The sequence below is a fragment of the Schistocerca gregaria genome, chromosome 2 (genome assembly GCF_023897955.1).
Source record: "Schistocerca gregaria isolate iqSchGreg1 chromosome 2, iqSchGreg1.2, whole genome shotgun sequence".
Taxonomy (NCBI): domain Eukaryota; kingdom Metazoa; phylum Arthropoda; class Insecta; order Orthoptera; family Acrididae; genus Schistocerca; species Schistocerca gregaria.
This window is the reverse complement of record NC_064921.1, coordinates 516,748,054-516,774,827: the sequence shown is the minus strand read 5'-3', so window position 1 is coordinate 516,774,827 and position 26,774 is coordinate 516,748,054.

The following is a 26,774-nucleotide window of genomic DNA, read 5'->3' as shown; positions in this document are numbered from 1 at the left end:
TAGCGTGAGCGGTGCCGTCAGTGATGCCCGATGTGAGCCGAACGTCTTCCGGTTGGCCGCCATGGCCGAGCGGTTCTAGGCGCTTCAGTCTGGAACCACGATGTTGCTGCGGTCGCAGGTTCGAATCCTGCCTCGGCGATGGATGTGTGTGATGTCCTTAGGTTAGTTAGGTTTAAGTAGTTCTAAGTTCTATGGGACTGTTGCCTCAACAGTTAAGTCCCATAGCGCTCAGAGCCATTTGAACGTCTTTCACCATCGGCTGTCGGTCACTTCTGGTGACACCATCCACGGCAGCAATGACGGAACGGGTAACGACTCGATGAGCCTGATATGGACGACTGCTGTCTTTCAGTAATACCAACCATTCCAGTACTTTATTCCAAGAAAATATACGCACACGTGGCATACTGTGTTCCCCATACACAGCAGATATACGGGCATCAGTTTAACTTTCTCACACTTTTTCCGTAGTCACGTAGGGGTTAAAAATTAAACTCGCTAAGTTACTCTGTATTTGTACAGGTATTGTCCCAAAATAGTGCTCAGAAAATAACTGTAGTTCTTTTACGTGCACTTTCCCACCCTTGCTTGGTGTGGTGTAAATATTTCCTACTACCGTTGCAAGACCAAACACACGAGAAAGAGTCGTAAGGGGAAGAGCATCTTCAACTTTTCGCAGCACAATAAATAACTTTCCATCCAGCTTAGCAGTTGGCATAATTGTATACGAATCTGTTAAGGCATTGATGTTAGTTGATCTTGATGGAGCTCTCTTGGTACCCTTAATTTGCAGGTTTCCTGTTGTATGCATTTCCTCCTCAAATCCCGGTTGGTCGGAGTTGAAAACATTTCCTACTGAATGATGGGATAAATGGTTCAAATGGCTGTGAGCACTATGAGACTTAGCATCTGAGGTCATCAGTCCCGTAGAACGTAGAACTACTTAAACCTAACCAACCTAAGGACATCACACACATCCATGCCCGGAGCAAGATTCGAACCTGCGACCGTAGCGGTAGCGCGGTTCCAGAATGAAGCGCCTAGAACCGCTCGGCCACACCGGCCGGCTGATGGGATAAGTTCGTTTAAATAGTCTACAAATTTTCTGGCCGAATCTGCAGTTTGCTGTGCATCGTCGAGTTGAAATTTTGTTTGAAATTTCGTTTTTTAACGTCTTCCAATTCTGTAGCACTGTTTGAAGTTATGCAACCTTTCACTGCTTCTCTTGAAATTACTATAATCTATGTCGCGCGAAATGTGATGTGCATAACGCAGTACGTCACTATCAGGCACATCCTGTAAATTGTATAGAACCTTTTTGAAACGCATGAACACCAGTCTGTAACAAATGCGCCCTGTCCTCCTTTGAATATCCGTAGTTTTTCTTGTGTACTGCACGGTGATATTGCTGCAGACTTACTCGAAATCTGTCCATAACTGATTCTTTACCGCTCTGCGGAGGACCTTCCATGTTCGTAATTGTGTTTAGTACCCGCTCCTTGGACAACGATTGTCCTTTAACACGTTTCACTGGAGACCAGATTTGCGGCCCCTTGCCCGACGACGATGAAGTACATGGCTCGACACCTGTTTCAGTATCACTTTCACTTGTTAAACACGTATAGTCATCCTTTTACTGGTCACGTATGTTGTCCGCACAGTTGAGAGTATACGACACAGCACATTCCTCTCACTCATGTTGCGGAAACGCTACAACTTCATTTGCCACTTCTTTCTCACTGCAAAATTTCTCGGGTTCCTTTCTGTCGAAATGTTAACTTCGGCGACTGTTATTGCAGATATAATGTGATGTTTGTTTTGTTCATCGTTGCCATTGCTCCGCCTTGTATCAACACTGCAGCACTGTAGCACTGCTGTGAGTTACTCGTCGACTGAGCAGTTCAACTGCTCTCTGTAGCCTCATGCTGCGCTCACCCTTGGATACCTTCGGTCCCACCTCCTCTTGTCATAAGCACCCAATTTTGTGCTTGCATGGTGGACAATGTGTGGGGCGTCGAATGCGACCTATCACTCAAGGGGGATATTTGAACGCAGATGGGGCTGTCCAGTCTCTCACAACCTTCGTTGGTACATATTAATCTAAGGGGTATAGAACACTGCTGTTCAGTTTTTTTCACTTGCGCTCCATATCTGGGCTGAACATTTGCAGCTGAATACTCAGATACACAACAATTTACATCCTGTCACTTTTGCTGAGGACATCATTTTCCTAGCTTCTTAACATTCTTTGTAAGACCCGTTGCGACTGATGCTATTTCGGGCAGTACACTGACGTCCTTCTCTACGTAAAATGATTCGAAAAGTTCAGGTTTTTTCGTTGCTAGGATGACTATGGCGTTGACCTGAGGAGTCGACTGTGTATGTAAAAGAATTTTCGGACATGACATTCAGAGCAATCCCACACTAATCCCTGTCTCTAGCACCAATTATAATCGCACGGCTGTCCCGTTCTAGCTGGCAAATGGGCCTCCCGCTATTATAAAGACTTGAGAAGGAAACATATTAGCAATACTTGCAAGTTGTCTCCGAAGTGCTATGCCACTGCAGCTCCAGACAGAGGTGGTCTATAAAATCATCTGTTTACCATGTTTGATTCACCTTTGACGCTCAACTTCACTCAATTTATTTCACATTCTAAATGCGTAACAAACTCACTGTATATACTACCACCATTGGCATATAATATATCTTAGGGATATATATTCCAATGTGGATCTAACATTTCGAAGCTATTACTTCCACTTTCGGTGAAATTTCTGTTTCTAACACTATTTGGGCATTACTGCCGTTAATAAGCGATGCTAATTCTGGCGCCTTACCTTGAGTGTTCCTGCAGTTTACTAATATTACATCAATATTTTGATTATCCGATATACACGATGGAGGTTCTCTGACAATAACTTGGCTGATCCGTTATCAATATCAGCCGACAGTTATCACTGACCCCAAGGAGCGGTTCATCTAACCTAATAAAATTCATATACATGTCACATGCTCTGTGCAGCTCGAGTAGCCTCTTTACTTTGTGCAGGGCACGCCTGACTTATTGAGCAAGCACAAGCAAAGCTCCGCGTTTTGTCCATAAAGGGCCAATAGGTATCGACCGACCGTCATGTCGCCCTACCAATGACGGCATTGGATGCGCTGTTGAGGAACGTGGGGTCAGGACACCGCTCTCGCCCATTGTCGGCATTCTTGACGTTGGAACCGATACTTCTCGCTCAAGTAGTTCCTCAGTTGGCATAAAGAGTTGCATCCTGTTCCAGACCTCCTATCAAGGAAAAACCGGGTCCACTGTGTGACAGCCAGACATACCGACCACTGAGCTGCGGAGGTGGACTGACCTACAGACTATTGAAGGGACTCTAAAATTCTCCAAATAACAGCGGAGGACGAGAAATTTGGATTCGAAATTATTGCAGAATCGTCAGAGCCTCCGGTTAGACCTTCAACTCTGTTCTAAATCAGAGCATCGCCGATTATCTCAGTACCTGCGTGTATACGATTACAGTGAAATGTATTACTTGTTTTACCGATAGAGGCTGTATCACTGATTGGGTCGGAAGCTGAGAGGAATAACCAGTCGCTATTCAGTACACTGCTATACCATTTTTCTCTGTCGTGCCTTTTCTTTAGTCATGTTGTATACTGAGCATGCATGTGATACAGCGATTACACGACCAGGTCTTCATTATTCTGTAACAGCGACTGCATGTGGAATGTGGGATTGTACATTACAAGCGCGTCAAGTAGTACCGTATCGGAAGTTAAACAGTCTCTTTCTTGTCTCCATCTATAGAGGACCAAATTATATTGATGACGTCTTTTTTCAGATTTTATGGCAGGAAGAGACAGAGGAAGACATTAAGCCGGTGGTAATACTGATGAGTGGAAGGGCAGTGACGTTGGTTACCGATACTATAAAACTGCATCTAGCTGAAGCGGCGAAGGCAACTGAAGATAGTACAAGAGGTACAATTAACAATTTTAAAGTTTGGTGTCGATACTGCCCTTTTGTCTTGGAAAGTGGGATGGCATTACAAGGGACTTTAAATGGAATGCACATCCAACTAAAACGGAATTTATTTCGATGATAAACAAAGCCGAGAGGAAACTAACAAAAGAATAGCACAAAGAAGAACAGCAACTAACAAACCCTCGATATTTCGGAAGAGAGCCCAAGAACTGAATGAATTTAGTTGTCTATAAACAAAATTAAACGTAATGACCAAAGAATGGAAAACCTTAGATGCAGTTTAATAAGGGGAAAGAAGCGTTTTATAGTAGCAAATATTGTTCTCAAATTAAGAAACTGTGGGTATGTTACATCTGGCACACGTAATGTATGAAGTGAAACATGGACCTTGCAAAAGCGTCTGAACTATGATATTCTATCAATATGTTAAATTTAAACGAATAGCGTGAGTTTATATTAGGCTTCCAACAACAATATCAGGAAAGCAATGCTGGGGAAACCTTTATCATAAGAAGGAATAGATTAGCCCAAAATTTGTAGTATAGGAGTAGTAGTTAATTTGGAGTTGGAATGTACAGCAGGAGGGGGCATTTGCAAGAGTAGGCAAAGACAATGCTTTTAAAATAGATCTTCAAGGATGAGGTGGGGAGATAACAAGAGTATTCCCATGTGGCTGTGTTAGAATGACATTTTTTCGTTACGTTTCTAATTGTTAAATATTGTCTAGAATCAGTTGCTTCTGTGACACATTAAATTTTCTTCTGCCTAACCTAAGGCTACTTAATTCTCTGTAAACAGTACAAACGTTGAGAATTTTCCGTGTGTCAAGGCCGACATTAAGCAGACATCGACTTTCAGCCTCATTGGACTTGTGTTGCTCATAATAAGGTACGCTCACCAATAACGATCACATATATTCTGTAATGACACTGCAAAAAGTTCCATTTCCTCTATTCAAACACTTGTATGAAGAAATCATATGCCTAAAATTTATTTCATTAATCAGTTACTGATTTTGCTAACGATGTACTTTCTGTCAGGAGCTTAGAAAACTCGCACAGCGCTGGAAAATGACGGCCAAACTTTCTGCGAATCCGCTTGCTCTCATATCAAATGAGTTCCACCTCAAATATGGTGGTCGGCTACTATGGTCGTGGGTTGTCCCCTGGAAGAGATCGCGTGACTTTGGAGCGACCTCACCGCAGGAAACGACCTAGTTTCTCCGGAGCTGTTTCATTACTGTGAAATCGTCGTGAATTTACGACTGTTTTAAACTAGCAATCAGATGACTGATAGCCAAACTGCATGCATGGCCGCATATGAAGTGAGCATTAAATGTCACAGCGCCAAATGCTGAACTTTGAGCCCATGCAGAGCGCCATCAAAGAAACTCTGCGGCTGTCGGGTGACTACTAGTAGCTCCGTAGTGAAGAATATCTCTGAATGATTAATCTATAGAATTTGATGAATGCAATAAAGCTGCAAATTATAGGAAACAGAAGATTGGAGCGGAAAATATAAAGCGATATATACAGTGTTACGCATCCGAGAAATGAGATAATTCTGGCTGATACTCCGCATGTTTCCTAGACTTCCTAACACTTAAATTGATATTTGATATTAACAAACACCTATTTTTCAGAAATGTTTTGGTGTTATTGCAAGTCTGATTTTATAGCCTTTCTATTTCCGCCATCGTCAGTTACTATGCTGCCCAAACAGCAAAACTCATTTGCTACTTCTGGTGTCTCATTCCCTAATCTAATTCCTCCAGCATCACCTGATTTAATTTAGCTAAGTTCCATTGGCTTTGTTTTACTTTTATTTATTTATTTATTTATGCATTTATTTTACCTGGCAAGATTAGGGCCTTCAGGCCCTCTCTTACACCTAACCAGGCATACTCAGATTGAACGAGTTATAGTTTCTACTTAACATTAAGGACATATAGCCTATTATGCAGTATTGATGTTAAAGAAAAAAATAGATATTATAACAGTAGTACAATGATAATTATAACAATAAAAAATAATTATAACAATCAATAATAATAATAATAATAATAATAGTAATAATAATAATAATAATAGTAATAATAATAATGACTATGTATATGAAAGTAAACATACTTTTCTTTTCTGAATGTCAGTCCCATTGTTAGTTGGGAATTTTCTCGTTATGTTCTTGCAGCTTGTGAGTTATTCTCATCGAGCACAGACATAAGACGATAGAATGGGGTGAAAGAGATATATAAGAGGTAGATAGGTTAGAGGAAGAGAAATAGAACGGTAAAATTCGAAGCTGTAATGGAGAGGAGAAAGAAAGAGATGGGAGGGGCACAAGAATGGTGGCTATACCGTCCCTAATATGTAAGTTTGTTAGTATTCATCTGATAACTTCTTTTCAAGACATAATCCATTAACTCCTCATCTGAATCATGTACTGTCTCTGACAGAATAACAGTATTATTGGCGACCCTCAAACTTTTTATTTCTTCTCCCTGAACTTAAGCTCCCTTCCCAGATTTCTCTTTGGTACCTTTGCTGCCTGCTCAACGAAAAGATTCAATAATGTTGCCGAAAGATTACAACTTTATCTCTCAACCACTGCTCCCCTTTCATATCCTTCGACTCTTATTACTCTAATCTTCTTTCCTATACAAGTTGTAAATAACCCCCTCCCATCCTGTATTTTATCCCTTTTACAGTCAAAATTTAAAAGAGTATATTCCAGTCAATATCATCAAAAACTATTTATGGCTCTAGAAATGCTATAAACGTAGCATATCTTGAAATGGGAGTCGTAGGGTCCATATTACCTCGCATGTTCCTTCATTTCTTAGCAACCAAAACTAACGTTCCTCGAGGTCGACTCTCCTCTCCTTTCCTGTCCTTTCGTCTTCTTTCCAAGAATGGCACCGTTTGTTGTACTTTGTCATTCATCATACGTCCGACCTGTGTGTTTATGCAGAAAAGGCAAAATAGTATTTATCACCAGACAACGAAGCGCCAAGTTATAGGAAACAGAATATTGACGAAGCAGCACTATTAACAAAATATATGTAAAAACTGTGTTCAACCTTGTCAGTAAAAGGAAGTAAGACTGAACAAGTAACCTCCCAGAAATACTTGGTCAGTGTGATGGATGAGCAGTGTGACTGCAAGAAAGAGATCAGATCTAGAACAGAACAGACCAGGAGACAAGTTATTAGCATGAAAATGTTTTTCATAGGATAGAATCTTTATCTACAACTGAGAATGCGAATGACTCGCTGCTACATGTTCTCCATTTTTCTGTATGGATGCGAAATCTGGGCACCTGACCAATATCTAAAGTAAAGAATCGATGCTTTTGAAATGAATCGTATTGTCGTCTCTGACGCATACATTGGGGGCTGAAAATTCCAATCCTTCATCGGATTAAAAAACAAAAACAACTACTGCACACTATGAAGTAAAGGAGAACTCAGTATGCAGGACACGTTATGTGAGGCAAAACATAGCAGTTATTTATTGCAACTCATCATGAAGAGAAAATACAAGGGAAGAGGAGACGAAGGAACTCGTGCTGAATGATATTCAGAGGACGTTAAACTGCACGTCGGAAGATCTCTTCAATCCATCAACATAGATCTCCAACCTCCACCAGAAGTAGGCGTCTTGTCGTCAACCACATAATATGTCAATGTATTAACATGTGGCTGCGAGACAACATTACGGTTAAGAATGGAAGTGCTAACGCAATCAACTGTAAGCGCAAAATTGCTTTCACATAGTTCGACGGATGGTACGTTCATGAAAAGACTACATATGAGAATGTAGGAGATCGAAATTCCTAGTTTTCTCTAAAGGCGTAAAAATAAAACTGACATATGACTGTGAAATGACTTAAACCGTTATAACTTGCGTCTTTTCTTTCCTAGCACATTGTTACAGTGGTAACGGCTCGGTACTTTCCGCGTTGTTGCGAAGAGTGTAGGCACCGTTCCAGGCATTTGGTTGACAACATAAAAAGACGTTTAAATGCGAGCTGTTCTATCTTCTCACAGCTTCACAAGTACAGAGTTCATCAGGGCCTTCGCATAGGTCCACAATAACGCAAAATTAGGGAGCCTGGTTAACAGCCAACAAGTTGTCGTTTCCTGATCCACGTATCACCACGTTGCGAGTGATATTACTACAGTGAGTTGGAGCTCTATCAAGCTAGATTCACCAGAATTTGCCACTCCTCAGGGACCCAAATGCAATTACGCCTATCTAATCTTTCACGCGATACGAGTTTCCAAGGACAAAGAAACCAGAAAATCGACAACGCGTTGTTGAAAAACTTCCTAGTTTTCACCCGGGAGTTATTGTTGAAATACCCTGATGGAAACTGGAGGTCTTTTCATGAGCAGTATACGCCGTGAAAGCATACACTCACACATACAACTTTGCATTTCCTCTGCATACTTCCTAATCTAAAGTTCTGATGACTTATTACATCTTTGTCGAAAGTCATGTTGCACTACGTCAGCTGCAATGAAAATGTTTATTATTTCTTCCGGTTATGTTGTTACGATACATCATCAGGTACGGTAACTTTTCAGTTAGCGTATCTGTGTGGATACATAGTGGGTGGTTATAATTAAAGTGCAGCTACTCAAGGAGGTCCAGTGAGGGCTGTAATTATAGCGTGGCAGCGAAACTTGGTGTATATGCCAATGCGTTAATGCGTAACCGACTACAATGGAAAAAAATTAGTTCCAATTTTAACCTTATGCAAATCTAGGGCTGTGAATGCAGGGAAGATGTACAGAAAGGTTTCCATATGTGGCGAATTAGGAACGGGACGTGGGTAAAGAAGATCAAATAAATGAAAAAGGCATAACGTTGATTTCATTATAAACTGCCACTTAACAATATGTTCAGAAAGTTTTCTAAGGTTCTGACCCACAGTCACAGTATATTATGAAAAAATACACTGGCATCTGACAGTATATTTCTATATATTTCTCGTATATCTTTTTATTTTTTATTATTTTTACTTTTAAAAATCTTTTTATTATTTTAATTTAATTTTATATATTTTATATTTTTATTTTTATTATGTCACAAAGGGTGGTAGACCCTAAGTAAGAAAAACTACCTGATGAAAAATAATTTTGGTTGAACTCCTTATGTATGCATCAGTGAACATGTTTATCATATCTTATTAACAACAGATGCAATCAAGAATACTTCAAAAAGATTTTGCAGACTTAGAGAATGTACAGTTTCCTCTAGTAAGTACAATAAACTTTAATGTGACACAGAAACAGCTGCTGTAAAAACTGTTAGATGTTTCGACTGTATATAATTCCAGGAATTTTTCAGCTCGTTGAACAAGGGAAATTCAATTTATGATATTGCCAAAAAGACATCAGCGGAAAATTGTGTTATCAACTACAATATAGCGCTTATAGACTGCTCATTTACGGGAGTATTAACCAGATATATTAATGTATAAAAACTTACACACACGTATTTGAGTTAAGATTCTATGTACAGTATAAAATATGCTTGGAACTGCAGAATGATAATGTATAAGTATGAATATTACAAGTTTTTCTTTTGCATGTGACATTTAATTAACTGGCTGTGGGCACCCACAAGGTTGATGCAAATCAGTTGTATACCAGTTCTGTACAAGAAGGATAGAGGTGCAATATTACGGTAACAATTATGTGATGAGAAACAATGCAAGATAGGAAACATGGTAAGGACAGCGGAACAAAACAAATCTTTTCTCCTATCTAGAATAAAAAGAGAAAATGAACCTGCACTAAGCTATATATTAAAACTTATGATCAATGAAAAACTCCGAAGTTAGATGAAATATTTCTGTACATAAATACTACAGACCCTATAACAAGGATGTGTAGTTTCCAAAGAACCTCCTGTTTCTAAGATCTTGTTGGTCATTCAGAACCATATCAGGTTCTTTAGACAAAACTTTATGTTTTTGTATTTCTTCTAAGACATTCATTTCTTTTAGCTAACACATGTGGTTTTCCCATAGATTGTTCAGTACTTAAGGTGTTATGATCACAATCCCGAAAATGTTTACTGAATTTGGATTTGTTGCTTTCAGTCTTCCTAGAGTGCTCCTTGTATCTGACTGGAAAATATCTGCCAGTCTGTTTATATGAGTACCAGACACGCCCACGGGATGGTGCATTTGTAAAACGACGCGCCGTTACTTGTTGGGATGAGCTGGAACACTGAATGCGCTCGTGCCAAAGTGCCTGGTTCCCGAGCCGCAGTCATTTCCTTTCTCGTGCAGAGGCTTACGTAAGCTCATTGGTAAGTCCGGCACACTCCTCCGCCAAGTTACACACAGATGCGCTCTTCTAAGAAGAACGCCATTAACTCCTTCGGTATGTCCACCGCGGTTGCAAGACGTCTTCGTGGGAAGGCAGGTACGCAGACGTAACACAAACTAAGAGCCACAGCAAAGTTAGATGTAGAAACTCACGACACTGCTTTTAATGTGCTAGTCCCTGATGAATAATGTAAAGAAAGAATCCTGACTGCTTGTACTATGGCGTTTTTTTTATTAATATAAATCCTCTTCTCTGGTGTATCGTCAGAGCGTATTCGTTTTATGTAATATCTTTCGTTTTTGTCATCTGGAAAATATTCAACTTTTTTTTTCATATGTAGGAAGAACCCCGTAACCATACGCTGCCATTACTATTTCTACTGGTCAGCCAGCACTCGTTTCATCAGGTGACTCATGTTATTGCTCTCGGCCACGTCAGTCCGTCAGTCCACATATCTAGCGTACTGTTTGATGATAAATATTATTCTGCGAATCAGGTTGTGACTAGTAAAATAATCAACGACAATGAGAAATTTGTATTCTTTGAATCTTCAATATTTTAAACAGTAATACTGAACAGTAATGACGAACATATACTGCGAATCAAGCTTAGTCTTAGGATTCTACTATCACCGCTACTGCTGAGTTGGTTTTGAAAAGTGCTAACAGATATTTCTTACATTGCAGCCTGATGGGGAACTTCATGTTATCTGTTTCGCAGCGAGTAGTGGTTTTTAGTTCCGCCCAAATGCTTAGCGAATGCCCTTGACTTTCACATTAGAAATGCGAAGTCACGCTGGGCTCTTACCTTTGCATAGAAATTTATTTATTTCTTTATAGCCGGTTTACATAGATCTGCTGTCCAGAAGTTAGAGAAGTGTAGTAAATAGTATTCTATAATTTCATCTGGTGACTATGTGAAAGAGTTAAAAATTTCCACCTACTACATTCATCATTAAGATAACACCACCTACCAACTTAAAATTTATTTACATACTGAGAACTTACTTCGTACTAGACAAGATCTTGGACCCTTCGTAATGGCTCTTTCTTCAAAAACAGATACTGCCAGGTATATAGCGTGCAGTAGTAGCATATTTTCTGGAATCCAAAAGACCATGACCAGCCTGAAAAGTTCAAATTCAGTAACTCCTACAATTGTTTAAAAGTTTGCTGTGACACGTGACCATTTTTTGCTGGTGTCAGCAGGACTCTGAAGTGGCCTTCACGTTTCCAGTAAGGATGTAAGCTGCAAAAAAAGGCTTTCCTTTGATCACTGTGCAGCAATAAGTAACGGACGACTGCCCTGGGACCCACGTAAGTAACACCACAAGGCTCTTCATCCCGCCACATGCAGCCCAAAAACACATACTAGGTCGCAGTACTCAAATTTATTTCTTTATGGCGACTCGGTGCTATTCCTGTCTTGTCTCTGAAGATAAACCTCCATATCTCTACTGGGCGCCTTCAAGGCTACTTCGTTTAACTTACGCCTTTTATTCGTTCAGTATGAGTCGTATACTGTATCAATCACTGTTTCAGTTCATTCCAATTGACCGATTCCCCTGAAATGAATACAGTGACAAATCATATGGTTCGGCGTTTCAGTCCGTCCACAGTCAAAGTAAAGTCATCATCTTGTTTTGTTGAGATATAAGCGGTAAGATCCATATCTTGTAAGTAAATGGGTCATACAAGCGTCCCCCTCTCCCCAGCCTGGATAGTGGGGTGTACTCCATTTCAACTCTTACCCGTGCATTGTGAATGAGCTAAAAGACGCTTCGTCTTGTTGTTCCTGCATCCTAGACTTCCTTCTTGCCATTTTAGGATTATGCATAAACCTTTTCCTCCTTGGAGTTCGTACATTGTCCTAATAAACTGAGGAGCCAAAGAAACTGGTACGCCTGCCTAATATCATGTATGGCCCCCGCAAGCACGCAGAAGTGCGGCAACACAACTTGGCATGAACTCTACTAATGTCTGAAGCAGTTCTGCAGGGAATTAACACCATGAATCCTTTAGGGTTGTCCATAAATCTGTAAGAGTACGATGGGGTGGAGATTTCTTCTGAACAATACGTGACAAGGCATCCCAGCTATGCTCAATAATCTTCATGTCTGTGGAGCTTCGTGGCCAGCGGAAGTATTTAAACTCAGAAGAGTGTTCCTGGAGTCACTCTGTAGCAATATAGGACGTGTCGGGTGTCGCATTGTCCTGCTGGAATTGCCCAGGTCAGTCGGAATGCACAATGGACATGAATGGATGCAGGTGATCAGACAGGATGTTTACGCACGTGTCATCTGTCAGAGCCGTATCTAGACGTATCACTCCAACGGCATACGCACTACACTACTACAGAGCCTCCAGCAGCTTGAACAGTCCCCTGCTGACATGCAGGGTCCATGGATTCGTGTGGTTGTTTGCATACCCGCGCACGTCCATCCGCTCGATACAATTTGAAATGAGACTCGTCCGACCAGGCAACATATTATCTGATGTCGGTGTTGAAAGGCCCAGGTGAGGGGTAAAGCTTTGTGTTGTGCAGTCATCAAAGGTATATGAGTACCAATATCTATGATGTTTCGTTGAATGGTTCACACGCTTGTACGTGTTAATGGTCCAGCACTAAAATCTGCAGAAATTTGCGGAAGGGCTGCACTTCTGCCACGTTGAACGATTCTCTTCAGTTGTCGTTGGTCCCATTGTTACAGTATCTTTTTTCGGCCGTTGTGATGTCTAAGATCTGATGTTTTACCGGATTCGTGATAATCACGGTACACGCGTGAAATCCCCACTTCATCGCTACCACGGAGATGCTGATTATAATCGCTCGCGACCCTACTATAACACCACGTTCAAACTCAGTAAAATCTTGATAACCTCCCATTGTACCAGAAGTAACCGATTTAACAATTGCGCCAGATACTTGTTGTGTCATACAGGCGTTGCCCACTGCAGTGTCGTATTCTGCCGGTTTACATATCCCTGTATTTTAATATATATGCCTATACCAGTTTCTTTGGCGCTTCTGTATATATCTGTCACTTTTTCTACACAGCGACTTAACCAGTATTGTGTGTCTATCTCTCTGATTGCTAGGTCTAGGTGACATATTCCTAATAATATGGGAAGAGCTACCAAAGGTATGATCCTGTTTGAACCTGCAACTTTCTCATTTAGTAATTTGGCCTACGGTTCCTGATCAGTTATTAATTCCCATCTTTTTTCCATCTAAGTGGAGAAGACACTTGGCAACAAAACTGCGTTTGCTACAAATTGCAGGTCATTCCCCAGGCATCTAGCTGGAATTAATCATTAACATAAGCTTCTCAGTGCCCCAGCCTCAAGTTCTTAAAATGTATTTGTGTTGTTGTTGAACACTTCTGTAATTTTCTAGCCTTATCGTTCGCTCTTCTCTTCCAAGTTTGATGTCATCTCTTAGCTTATCTTGTTCTCTGTCAGACTAAGATTTCGTAGGGTTCTGCTACATTATGTTGAAATTTTCATTCCGCTTTTAAGTGTTACAGGAATTGCTTTGCAGTTGCCGTTTCAATGACGTCAAATCCCAGTCCGTCTGTTGCATGGGCTTTGAATTCACTCCGTAGAAAACCCCATTGTCTTATCGTAGATTGCAGGTATGCCTTATTGCAACATAATTTTCCTTCACTGGTCCCCGATCGACTACCATTACGATGCTGTGAGCATCCGTTGTTAGCCGTCAGCTTGCCACGGTGTTACTTCAAAAAAGGCTTTATTATTGGTAAGCGTAACATCAGTACTTGTTGGAGCAACTCCTTGGCTGCGATATTTAGATGGATCGAATTGTTTGTTAATGACATATATGCCTAGTTCTTTTATTGCATCTTGAAAGTCCAATCCCCTTTCACCCGTTCTCCCTCTACGCCAAAGCCTGGACGGCATCAGCATCCCTCAACGTCCAAGTATTGACCCTTGCTTTAGATGCTCAACGTACGGATATAAGTAAAGACTGTACTGAAAGTGTAAATTAGCAATACCTACCGATTTCGTCAAAAATTTCTACATTAGTGTCTTCACGAAGTTGATCAGTTTTTGCCGCTGCGATCCTCTCATCTAAAACGATGTTACCCATGCTCTATTATTACGAGGGCTGTGATTGTTATGAAAGGCAATTTAGTTGTTTTACTATATGGTTCGTGAATGCATATTATCTGGAGATCCATTGCTTCAACAGGTTTTATCAGTCCTTGCACCACAGTATCACACCGCATAGCATTTTTATGACTTGTTCTAATACATTGTACTTTGTATATTGACACACTGAAGGAGTAAATTTAAAGCCATTTGGCCGTATTCACCACGGGAGCCTTGTGTGGAGGTAGCGCTGTAGCCACGGGAGCCTGGGATCAAATGCTATGCGGCCATACGCCATCAGCTGCTGTCCATACTGGGCATCAAGAACGTAGTTTCCTCTCTTCTTTTGGATACTTTGTCAAGCAAGATTCGCAGTTGAGTTTTGTCAGTTGGCAGATTATTCGCCGTCAACTGAATACTGTCCAGAACATTTGGAGCCGGAAGCTTAATTTGATCTCCTTTTGAATTTGCGTTTCATGTCAGTTGTCACATTACCACAGTCAGTAACTGCATTTCCTCTAGAAACAAGAAGCCCCATAGCTCGCGCTTGTGTGTAGTGAGTGAAGTGCTATGAAAGAATGTGCGTATAGTGTGTGCAGTGACTGATAGTTAGGTATGAGTAAACAGTGTGACATTACATTATTTAATAATTTAGCTGGATAAAAAGTACTGTATACCAAGAGTAAGTCTACCACGCGACCGCTACGGTCGCAGGTTCGAATCCTGCCTCGGGCATGGATGTATGTGATGTCCTTAGGTTACTTAGGTTTAAGTGGTTTAAGTTATAGGGGACTGATGACCTCAGGAGTTAAGTCCCATAGTGCTCAGAGCCTATTACTGTGCAACATTGGCGTAAAACTGAAAAGGCCTACGCCGCTGTCACTGTGTCAACATTCTGACCGAACTAGCGGTATCGACGACCAGGAAACTTGTGCTTTGGCCCCTTAGTCATTATAAGTTGCAAGATATGTATTGTGTCACAGTGCGTTGATTAGAAATATAACCTGATTTTCCGCTAACAGGAAGACCTTTTCCATTTCTAACACTACGTTATTCCAGAAGGTACAGCTAAACCGTTGAGCGATTGCCGAGCTGACTCATCTCTGCCTCAGGCATGCATCACACATCCAACGAAGAAGCAAAAACAAACACAAGGAAACCAACTCATTCTGAGCGTCCGACCATAGCAATAAGATCATGCAAAACCCAAGATGAGCGAAGCCCCACTACCAAGAAAAGTATAGTAACGCTGAAACGGCAGCATCAGCTTTCTAGTTGAATTCTTTTGCGCTCGGCAGACCACGCTGCTCCGATATTCTCAAGTTTTACACCCAGACCAACAGTCTGTTGGCGAATTTTCTAGCTGAAATGTTTTGTGTGTGGTATACCAAATGGTGTTATACGATTTCCTTCAGCCCTTCTTTTAATGTACAGTTTCATTTTATTATTTCCGCTTCAGCTTTCACGCGTCAATCCCGAAATTTCACAGGGTGCATAGTTAATCTGGTTGATTCCCCGCTTTTAATAAGGTCATAGCATATTAGCAGCCCTTTTTTCATATCTGACTAAATATTGGCATACTTTCCGTTTCTTTATTGGCCCTAAATCTGTATATTCCTTCTTACATATAATTAGCGCCTAACTTTACCGTGATTATTTTCCATTTTCTCTTTCGGATTTTTCCCACTTTTCTTTACTGTTTCAAGTGAGTGTTTCAGTCCCATAAAGACACTTTGGTTCTATAATTGTTCCGTGATGTCTCAGTTTCCTATGTTTTCATATGCCTTTTTTGTTATGGATGTCTTTTGCATGTCTGAAGGCTGTTTACATTTAGTGCCAGTAACCAGGCTTTTCCAGGCCAGTCTCCTGAACGGTTTCACCTCTCTCGATTTTTTCATTTATAGTTTTTCAGAAATTTGGATGCCAGCTTATTCCTAGACACGAGTTTCTTTTACCGGTTCCTTTTGGAGACATGATCTTTCTGCGATTTGTTCAATTTGTTCATGAATTTTTGTGTTTTCACTATATATATGACACAGAGTCGACAGGTGATCCCATAAAAGGTAAGCAGTCTGTTTTAGTATTAGCTCTTCCTAATTTGATTGGTTCGTCAATTTTAAGCTCTGATTTTAGTTCTCGCTATTATTTTTCCTAAGACAAACCTGAAAATTAATGGACCGAGTCCACCACCTTGTCCCACTCCGATTTTAATTTCAAAAAGTTTTGAAATTTTCCTCTGAATTTTATCTCAAATTTTGCGCCATTTCATGTTTTACTAATAATTACTGTGACTTTGAGGGCCAGATCTTTTTCTTTCAAAATCTGGAGGAGAAAAGCTCGGTCCAGTGATGCGTACGCATTTCTTAAGATGACAAAGCTACAAACAATTCTGATATTATTCTTAAAATCCATCGTTCTCTATTTTGTGCAGTGTCTTCTTAGTCTTCTATCCTTCTCGACACAACTTCTTCTGTTTCCTGGCCTTTATCCCGTTTCTTCACGGGTCGTGAAGTGATTTACTGGATTTGACAATGTTAAAAGCAGGGGGTGGTGGCCGGCTGCCCTTCCTGTCACAAATCCTATCACTGTCTCGGCGCAGTAGAATCACAGTCTAATACATACAGTCACGACTCTCGTTGGTGAAAAAGTTGTTATCGTATGACAGCTAGAGCGACACTAGCGCTCCAAGCGGTGGGAAAGCAGATACTAAGATGAGTTGAAGGGATTATGTTTGTTTTTAATCATTTTCTACGTAATTAACGAAATAGTTATGGCTTTGTGTTCCATGCATTATTCAATTACAGAGACATGAATTATCGTGAAACACATGTAAAACAGTTGCATTACAGTGATTCAACGACATAAGCTCCAACTTATTCATAAAGAAATACTTTGGAATATGTGTTTATTTGTAGCTTATTCCACGAAAAGCGAGAGAATGGAAACACATTTCATGCAAGAGAAACATATATTCCTGTTGTGCGTTGTTATTATCATACGCACCTCCCTCGACACTTGAATTTTTTTATGGATTTTAACGATTCCCCCATTCTTACGCTTCACTCGACATTTTAATACATGAATGTTTTTGTAAATGTAATTACGTTTACTTCAAAAGCGAATGCATTAAACAGTCTTGCCGTTTGTGGCAAGAATTGTGGAACTGGTTTCTTCTATGTTGGGAAACAGTTTTATTGCTTTTGACGCGTGATCATCACGTCTGTATGCTTTTCCATTAAGCTGCAGTTGTGGTAGTTTATTTGTTACGTTAAATAATGCAGATATTACTTTCCATACACGTTTCCTACGTTCCACATTCACAGATGTGGCAGAAAGTGTAGCCAACAGAACTTTGCTTTGTTACGTGGATATACGATGTCTTTAAAAAGGTCGGGTCTTCTAGTGTTTACCGGAAATTTTTTGTTATTAAAGAAAACGACATTATTCATTAAATGTCTGTATATTAAAAGAGAATCGTAAATAAACTGTGCTGTAATGTAGCGTCTCGTACTTCAGAAGGTCCTTAGTAAACTAACTAACGGCAAATTTGACGTCATTTTTTGTTATTGTCTTTTTCATGGCTCTACACGCACTCCCTACTCTAAAAACTAAATTGCAGATGAATATAAATGTTAGCATTCGCACTCATCTGATATGGTGTTCAGAAGTGTCGCCTGGTGGCCACTTGGGGGGCTGTTATCGCTGTGTTAACAAAAACGAGACGGAGTGTAGCGACTGTGTTAGAATTCTGTATTATAATATCTTGGCGTGACACATTTCTCTTTGTTGAAAATAAAAACTCTTGCTGTTGTAAAAGCAAGCTTCACGCCCCATTTATTTTACTTGAAGCTACACAGCATATTTTGGTGACGAAATCCGGGAAACGATAGCTGCAGCCGACACGTGGAACAATTTCTGCGAGCACCACTTCCACCTCTGTTAATAAGGAGGAGCAGCGAAACAATCATATGAAGGTATGACGCGCAGCGCTACATTTATGCTCGCCTAATGGTCTACTTGACCCTTGTTATAGAATTCGCCTTGATCTATTTTTAGAGTAAAAGTTACCATCCCATTACCGCTGTTAATACTGTTGTGGGGCATTTACTGCAGATATTTGTGTGTTGAAGATCAGCGTAGCTTGTTATTATCTCTGGTTGATTTCCGCACTGCTCTTGTCAGCAGCAGCTGTCACCTCTTGTTTACTCGCTGCTGCCAGAATTTTGGTTCCTACACGACAACTACTGCCTTATGAGAAGATTATTAAGTTACGACAGTACTCCAAGCATGTCGACAGAAAAATCACATATTCTGAAAAGAAAGCAAACACATCAGAGATCGGATGTTACTCAGTTCGTCACAGCGATCGGAGATTTGTCAGGTGAGACACCGCTTTCCGAATTTAGATACTATATAGCCTCGTTCGGAGGACACGCTGTGAACTTGTGTACTGCTAGACTACCAAACACAGGACCTTTTGTCAGAGGAGGATTACAATACTGATATAATTGCTAATTGTATGTGGTGATTATATTGATAAAGCGAAGCGCGCCGTTATCATCGTGTCTTACGTTATCGAAAGGAAACTCTCTAAATCCACGTCATCTTGAAGCACGAATAATATGGTTCCTCCAGTCAATGCAATAAGAGTGTACCGCAAGCAAGTCTTTCTACTTAGACCTGAAAACCGGGAAAGAGGTAAACGTCATGAATTACCACAGGAAGCAGTATTGTCGGTAATCAAATTAAACGTCACGTGTGATAATTCATGAACTTTTGTTCTAAGAATTTGACCAGTATCTGTACAGACACTGATGAAAAAGAATAACTGCCTCTCTGACAGAACGACACAGCTGGACAATCCACACCAGGTCTGCTTAGCAGACACTGATGTGCTGTTTCTGTATGGCCGTGACCTCGCGATAGATCTCATTCGACCTGCTGTTATTGGGCAACTTTTGCTCAATTAGCGACTCGACATACCTTATCCTGCTCTAGTCTTAATAGCAACAAATCTTACTGTGTGTGCGTGTACGTGTGTGCGTGTGTGTGTGTGTGTGTGTGTGTGTGTGTTGTTTCCAAGTGAGCAATAAGGAAATTTAATTTCACTAAATATGAGAAATTGTATTACAGCTTGTTTTCAGAGGAGCCGAAATGATTATAGTCACAGTGATCTTGTTAGTTTATAGACAAGCTTGTGGGCGAGCTTTGGAGAGGAAAATCGCTTGACTCATCATAACCCTCCCCCAAATGCCATGAAAATGCATCTGATAGCAAATGATCTTCTAAGCGTCGAAACAAGTGAAAGTCTCGTGGTAGTAAGTCCTGTGTGTTTGACTGAAGTTTCTCTTAATTTTCAGGTCTCATAATGTATCCTCAGTACAGTCAAATGTATGAGGACATTCATTTTCTGGAGAGATATTACTTTATGTGTGGCATGGTGGAGGGATAAATATGGTTGTCCTGTGACATTATTTTAGTGCTCCTTATGAGAGAAGTCGCCAGAGTTTTGATGCTAAGATGTCACTTTAACCTTTTCATACATGACCGCACAGGCATTATACCATTTCTATAACATCCATTTGCCTTTGCAACCAATAGATTGTATCAAGTTTTAAATTGTGTTCTGAACTAGTATGTGCCTAGTAAGTGGATTAAGGACGGAAAAGTCAACAGTACTTCAACAATGAATTAGGGAAAATGCTGAGGAAGCAGAAGCTGTCGTACCCTCGGTTCAAAAGAAAATGCACGAATGACAACAGGGGAAGGTTAGCTGAGATTCGTGCGTCTGTGGAAAGATCTATGCGCGAAGCATACAATTACAATAGTCATACCCTGGCGAAAGATCTGGCCGAGAGCCCGAAAAAATTCCGATCGTCTGCAAAATCGATAAGTTGTTGTAAGATTTCCATCTACTCACTAATTAGCCAGTCTGGTGTAGCAGCTGAAGATCGAGAAACGAAAGCCGAAGTATTAAATTCCGTGTTTAAGAAATCGTTCACGCAGGAGAATCGTACAAACATACCGTCGTTTGACCATCGGATAGAGTCCCGTGTAGACGGCGTAGTAATAAGCATACCTGGGTAGAGAAACAACTGACAGAGTTGGAAACAAATAAGTCGTATTTATCGGCAATCTCTCGCCCAGTGAAATGTCCCTAGTGACTGGAAAAAGGATAAAAAGAAGGATAAAAGAAAGGACTCGCCAAATTAGAGACTACTATCCTTATCAATGGTTTTCTGCACAATTCTAGAAGGTATTCTGAGTTCGAACATACACTCCTGGAAATTGAAATAAGAACACCGTGAATTCATTGTCCCAGGAAGAGGAAACTTTATTGACACATTCCTGGGGTCAGATACATGACATGATCACACTGACAGAACCACAGGCACATAGACACAGGCAACAGAGCATGCACAATGTCGGCACTAGTACAGTGTATATCCACCTTTCGCAGCAATGCAGGCTGCTATTCTCCCATGGAGACGATCGTAGAGATGCTGGATGTAGTCCTGTGGAACGGTTTGCCATGCCATTTCCACCTGGCGCTTCAGTTGGACCAGCGTTCGTGCTGGACGTGTAGACCGCGTGAGACGACACTTCATCCAGTCCCAAACATGCTCAATGGGGGACAGATCCGGAGATCTTGCTGGCCAGGGTAGTTGGCTTACACCTTCTAGAGCACGTTGGGTGGCACGGGATACATGCGGACGTGCATTGTCCTGTTGGAACAGCAAGTTCCCTTGCCGGTCTAGGAATGGTAGAACGATGGGTTCGATGACGGTTTGGATGTACCGTGCACTATTCAGTGTCCCCTCGACGATCACCAGAGGTGTACGGCCAGTGTAGGAGATCGCTCCCCACACCATAATGCCGGGTGTTGGCCCTGTGTGCCTCGGTCGTATGCAGTCCTGATTGTGGCGCTCACCTGCACGGCGCCAAACACGCATACGATCATCATTGGCACCAAGGCAGAAGCGACTCTCATCGCTGAAGACGACACGTCTACTTTCGTCCCTCCATTCACGCCTGTCGCGACACTACTGGAGGCGGGCTGCACGATGTTGGGGCGTGGGCGGAAGACGGCCTAACGGTGTGCGGGACCGTAGCCTAGCTTCATGGAGACGGTTGCGAATGGTCCTCGCCGATACCCCAGGAGCAACAGTGTCCCTAATTTGCTGGGAAGTGGCGGTGCGGTCCCCTACGGCACTGCGTAGGATCCTACGGTCTTGGCGTGCACCCGTGCGTCGCTGCGGTACGGTCCCAGGTCGACGGGCACGTGCACCTTCCGCCGACCACTGGCGACGACATCGATGTACTGTGGAGACCTCACGCCCCACGTGTTGAGCAATTCGGCGGTACGTCCACCCGGCCTCCCGCATGCCTACTATACGCCCTCGCTCAAAGTCCGTCAACTGCACATACGGTTCACGTCCACGCTGTCGCGGAATGCTACCAGTGTTAAAGACTGCGATGGAGCTCCGTATTCCACGGCAAACTGGCTGACACTGACGGCGGCGGTGGGCAAATGCTGCGCAGCTAGCGCCATTCGACGGCCAACACCGCGGTTCCTGGTGTGTCCGCTGTGCCGTGCGTGTGATCATTGCTTGTACAGCCCTCTCGCAGTGTCCGGAGCAAGTATGGTGGGTCTAACACACCGGTGTCAATGTGTTCTTTTTTCCATTTCTAGGAGTGTAGTATATTACGTAGAGACCGAAAAGTTTATGACCACGAATCAGAACGGTTTCAAAAAAAGCGACGCTCGTGTGAAATTTAGCTTATCGTTTTCTTACGTGATATAGTGCGAACTATGGTTGTAGGCCAAAAGGAGATTCCTTATTCCTATATTTGAGAAAAGCATTTGGCAGGTACCCCACGGCAGTCTGTTAACGAAGGTACGAGAATGGTTGGGCCGACTGCCTGTCTCACCTACGCGAGCGTTAGTGTTTGAATTGCAGGCCGACCCTCGGAAACTTCCGAGAGCCGTTGGGTGTGCTGCCTTTTCTTATTTGTTCTTGTTGTTTGTATTTGTATGGCTTCTAGCCGATTTTTAAATTAAGGTTGTTTTGATCTTAAGGCTTAAGATTGTTTGGAGCTTCAGCCTAATTTAGAGAACTGTTTTAAGGTAAGGCCTTTAGCTTTTAAAAAAAATATTTTTCTTTGAGTCTTAAGAGATGGACCTTCAGCCGATTTTAAAATTAAAGTTGTTTTGCTCTTAAAGTGTGAGATGGGGTCTTCCGCCTAACTGAAAGAACTAATTCAAGATAAGGTCTTCTGCCTTTTTAAGTTCTGATTTTGGTTTGAGTCTTAAGTTATAGGCTTTCAGCCGATTTTAAATTAAAGTGGTCTTGCCCTTAAGGCATGAGATTGTATGACTCATTCAGCCGTTAATTAAATTCAAAAAATTAATGCTGTTTTTTTAGTTTTCTTGGCTCTTGTAATGTTCGGTCAAATAAATAAAGTTGTATGTGCGAGTGTAACTGACAGCCGCTTATCTTGGCCCTTTCCATAATTTGAACTACCCGTCCTGTCATGCGGGTTTAGCAGGGCGTCCCACCCCTGTCTTCACTACTCGTGTCTGTGATTATTGTTACCTTGATACGTACCCATTTCAGTGTGTAAGCTGCTGTTTTTGCTCTGCATGTAACAGTCTTTCCACAAACGCTCCACTTGATTTACTACCTGACGTTTAATGCACAGTCGCAACTGCATCGCAAAGTGGGCTACAGATGCCAGTATAAACTATCCTTTTACCTCCATGCAACTGACCAACTGCGCTGTAGAAAATAAACTTTAATAGCTTACTTGTGCTACGTACTAACACACCTAAAAAGCTTGCTACTCGTAATAGCCATAATTATAAGTCTGCAAATGAAGTAAATACTGATGTAATGTTGTCACACACTGCCGTCAGTCATCAGGAGAAATATATGCACTTTCGTCCTCAACAGCTGATTCAGGTGCTCCTACCGATTCGTTTCATGCAATTCGCTCTATGTCTGTAACAGCAACAGTATTCGGACAGGCGACAGTCACGTAATCGATGCAAGAGGGATCTTAGAGCTTTCGGCGTCTGTTAGCAAATGGAATCACACAGTAAAAAATACAAGTGATGGTTGGCCAAGGGTTACAAGGTATTTTTGGTCCAAGAGTTACCCTAATTCTGCCATACTTATTCGAGTGTTTCCAGCATTAGCGGTGTAGTCTTACAGGTTTTGAATGTCTCTGTAAGTTTATTCTGTTTAGAGAACTTAATCTTTCGTAAGTGCTTCACGAGTTACATATGGGAAAGCTGTTTCTTCCAGACTTCCCATTTTGATACCTCCCGTTAATTTCTTTGTTTCTGGTGGAGGAAACATACTTTATAAGGCATCATTTCCTGACGGTTTACGGTAGGTTAAGAACTATAATCGTAATAAACTTATAGAGACATCCGAAACCTGTATGACTACATTGATGACGCAAAGCAATATTGGAGATTCTGCGATAAGTATTGCAGAAGGAAAGTATTATCTTGGTCCACAATTACCGTGTAAGTCATACCAAATCCCACCTGTATTTTTTGCAGTATGATTTTGCTTGCTAACAATCGCCCAACGTCCTGAAAAGGAACTTCATTACGTGGCTATCGCCTACCGGGATATCGTTTCGGATACAGAAGTAGTGTAGGTCGCATAAAACTATTTGGAAGGCGCAGTTGAATCATCCTGTGTATACAGAGTTGTCCATTGATCGTGACCGGGCCAAATATCTCACGAAATAAGCATCAAACGAAAAAACTGCTAAGAACGAAACTTGTCTAGCTTGAAGGGGGAAACCAGATGGCGCCATGGTTGGCCCGCTAGATGTCGCTACCATAGGTCAAACGGATATCAACTGCGTTCTTTTTTAAAATAAGAACCCCCATTTTTTATTACATATTCGTGTAGTACGTAAAGAAATACGAATGTTTTAGTTGGACCACTTTTTTCGCTTTGTGATAGATGGCGTTGTAATAGACACAAACGTATAAGTACGTGGTATCACGTAACATTCCGCCAGTGCGGACGGTATTTGCTTCGTGATACATTACCCGTGTTAAAATGGACCGTTTACCAATGGCTATTGCGATCAAAATGCCCTATGGGCGTGTGCTACGTATGCTGCTCGGTATCCTGGACGACTTCATCCAAGTGTCCGGACCGTTCGCCGGATAGTTACCTTATTTAAGGAAACAGGAAGTGTTCAGCCACATGTGAAACGTCAACCACGACCTGCAACAAATGATGATGCCCAAGTAGGTGTTTCAGCTGCTGTCGCGGCTAATCCGCCCATCAGTAGCAGACAAATTGCGTGTGAATCAGAACTCTCAAAAACGTAGGTGTTGAGAATGCTACATCAACATCGAGTGCACCTGTACCATATTTCTATGCACCAGGAATATCATAGCGACGACTTTGAACGTCGTGTACAGTTCTGCCACTGGGCACAAGAGAAATTACGGGAAGATGACAGATTTTTTGCACTCGTTCTATTTAGCGACGAAGCGTCATTCTTCAACAGCGCTAACGTAAACTGGCATAATATGCACTAGTGGGCAACGGAAAATCCACGATGGCTGCGACAAGTGGAACAGCAGCGACCTTGGCGGGTTAATGTATGGTACGACATTATGGGAGGAAGGATAATTTGCCCCCATTTTACCGATGGCAATCTAAATGGCGTAGTGTATGCTGATTTCCTACAAAATTTTCTACCTATGTTACTACAAGATGTTTCACTGCATGACAGAATGGCGATGTACTTCCAACATGATGGATGTCGGCACATAGCTCGCGTGCGGTTGAAGCGGTATTGAATAGCATATTTCATGACAGGTGGATTGGTCGTCGAAGCACCATACCATGGCCCACACGTTCACCGGATTTGACGTCCCCGGATTTCTTTCTGTGGGGAAAGTTGAAGGATATTTGCTATCGTGACCCACCGACAAAGCCTGACAACATGCGTCAGCGCATTGTCAATGCACGTGCGAACATTACGGAAGGCGAACTGCTCGCTGTTGAGAGGAATGTCGTTACACGTATTGCCAAATACGTTGAGGTTGACGGACATCACTTTGAACATTTATTGCATTAATGTGGTATTTACAGGTAATCACGCTGTAACAGCATGCGTTCTCAGAAGTGATAAGTTCAAAAAGGTACATGTGTCAGATTGGAACAACTGAAATTAAATGTTCAAACGTACCTACGTTCTGTATTTTAATTTAAAAAACCTACCTCTTACCAACTGTTCGTCTAAAATTGTGAGCCATATATTTATCACTATTACAGCGCCATCTATCACAAAGCGAAAAAAGTGGTCCAACTAAAACATTCATATTTCTTTGCATACTACACGAATATGCAATAAAAATGGGAGTTCCTATTTAAAAGAACGCAGTTGATATCCGATTGACCTATGGCAGCGCCATCTAGAGGGCCAACCATAGCCCCATCTTGTTTCCCCTTCAAGCTAGGCAAGTTTCGTTCTTTGTAGTTTTTTCGTTTGACCCTTATTTCGTGAGATATTTGACCCGGTCACAATCAATGGACCACCCTGTAGATACATGTTTCAACGTCTTTGAATCAAACGTCTACTGGTGATAGATAACAGCTTGGGGAACAACTTTCGTTAGAGGCAAGATGTTCACTGATACTTTCCAGTAAGCTAAGTGGGTGTTAGTCTTATTATTGGTTATACCCCTGAGAGGCGGCAGAACATAAGCACTCTGTCACATTGGTATCCAATGTGTGTTGCCTATCATGCAGTCATGTGCTTCGCAGGAAGGGGAGTATGACAACAAATTATCGGGAGTCTCCCTGTGTCATGTTAAAAATGCCGTGCAAGGCAGTGAAAACTGAACCGTAACTGACTTTCGGAGCAGTGGGGATTCCACCTCTCTTGCGACTGTCACTTCACAAAAATATGGTCTGCCATTTAGCTCTTCGTCATTCAGATTTGTATGACAACTCTGAATATGTCTGCGTCATCTAACCACTGTTTACAACATTATGGGAATTGTGAATCTGCCTTGATCCAAAACACTTTTTCTTATTTATTTACTTATTTATTCCCCAAACTAGTTTTAACGGCAAATATCGCCATTATCAGTGAGTTCTTTAAATCTAAAACATTTAGGAAATAGCATAGTTTTTCAATCACTGTAAAACATTATTATATTTTTACTGTTTGTTTTTGAACATAGTTTTCTGTGGATACTTTCATCTACCTTATTCATTGTACGTTGTAGCTTGTTTGCGGCATATTTTCTGTGCTTTTCCTGTGGCCGTTTTTC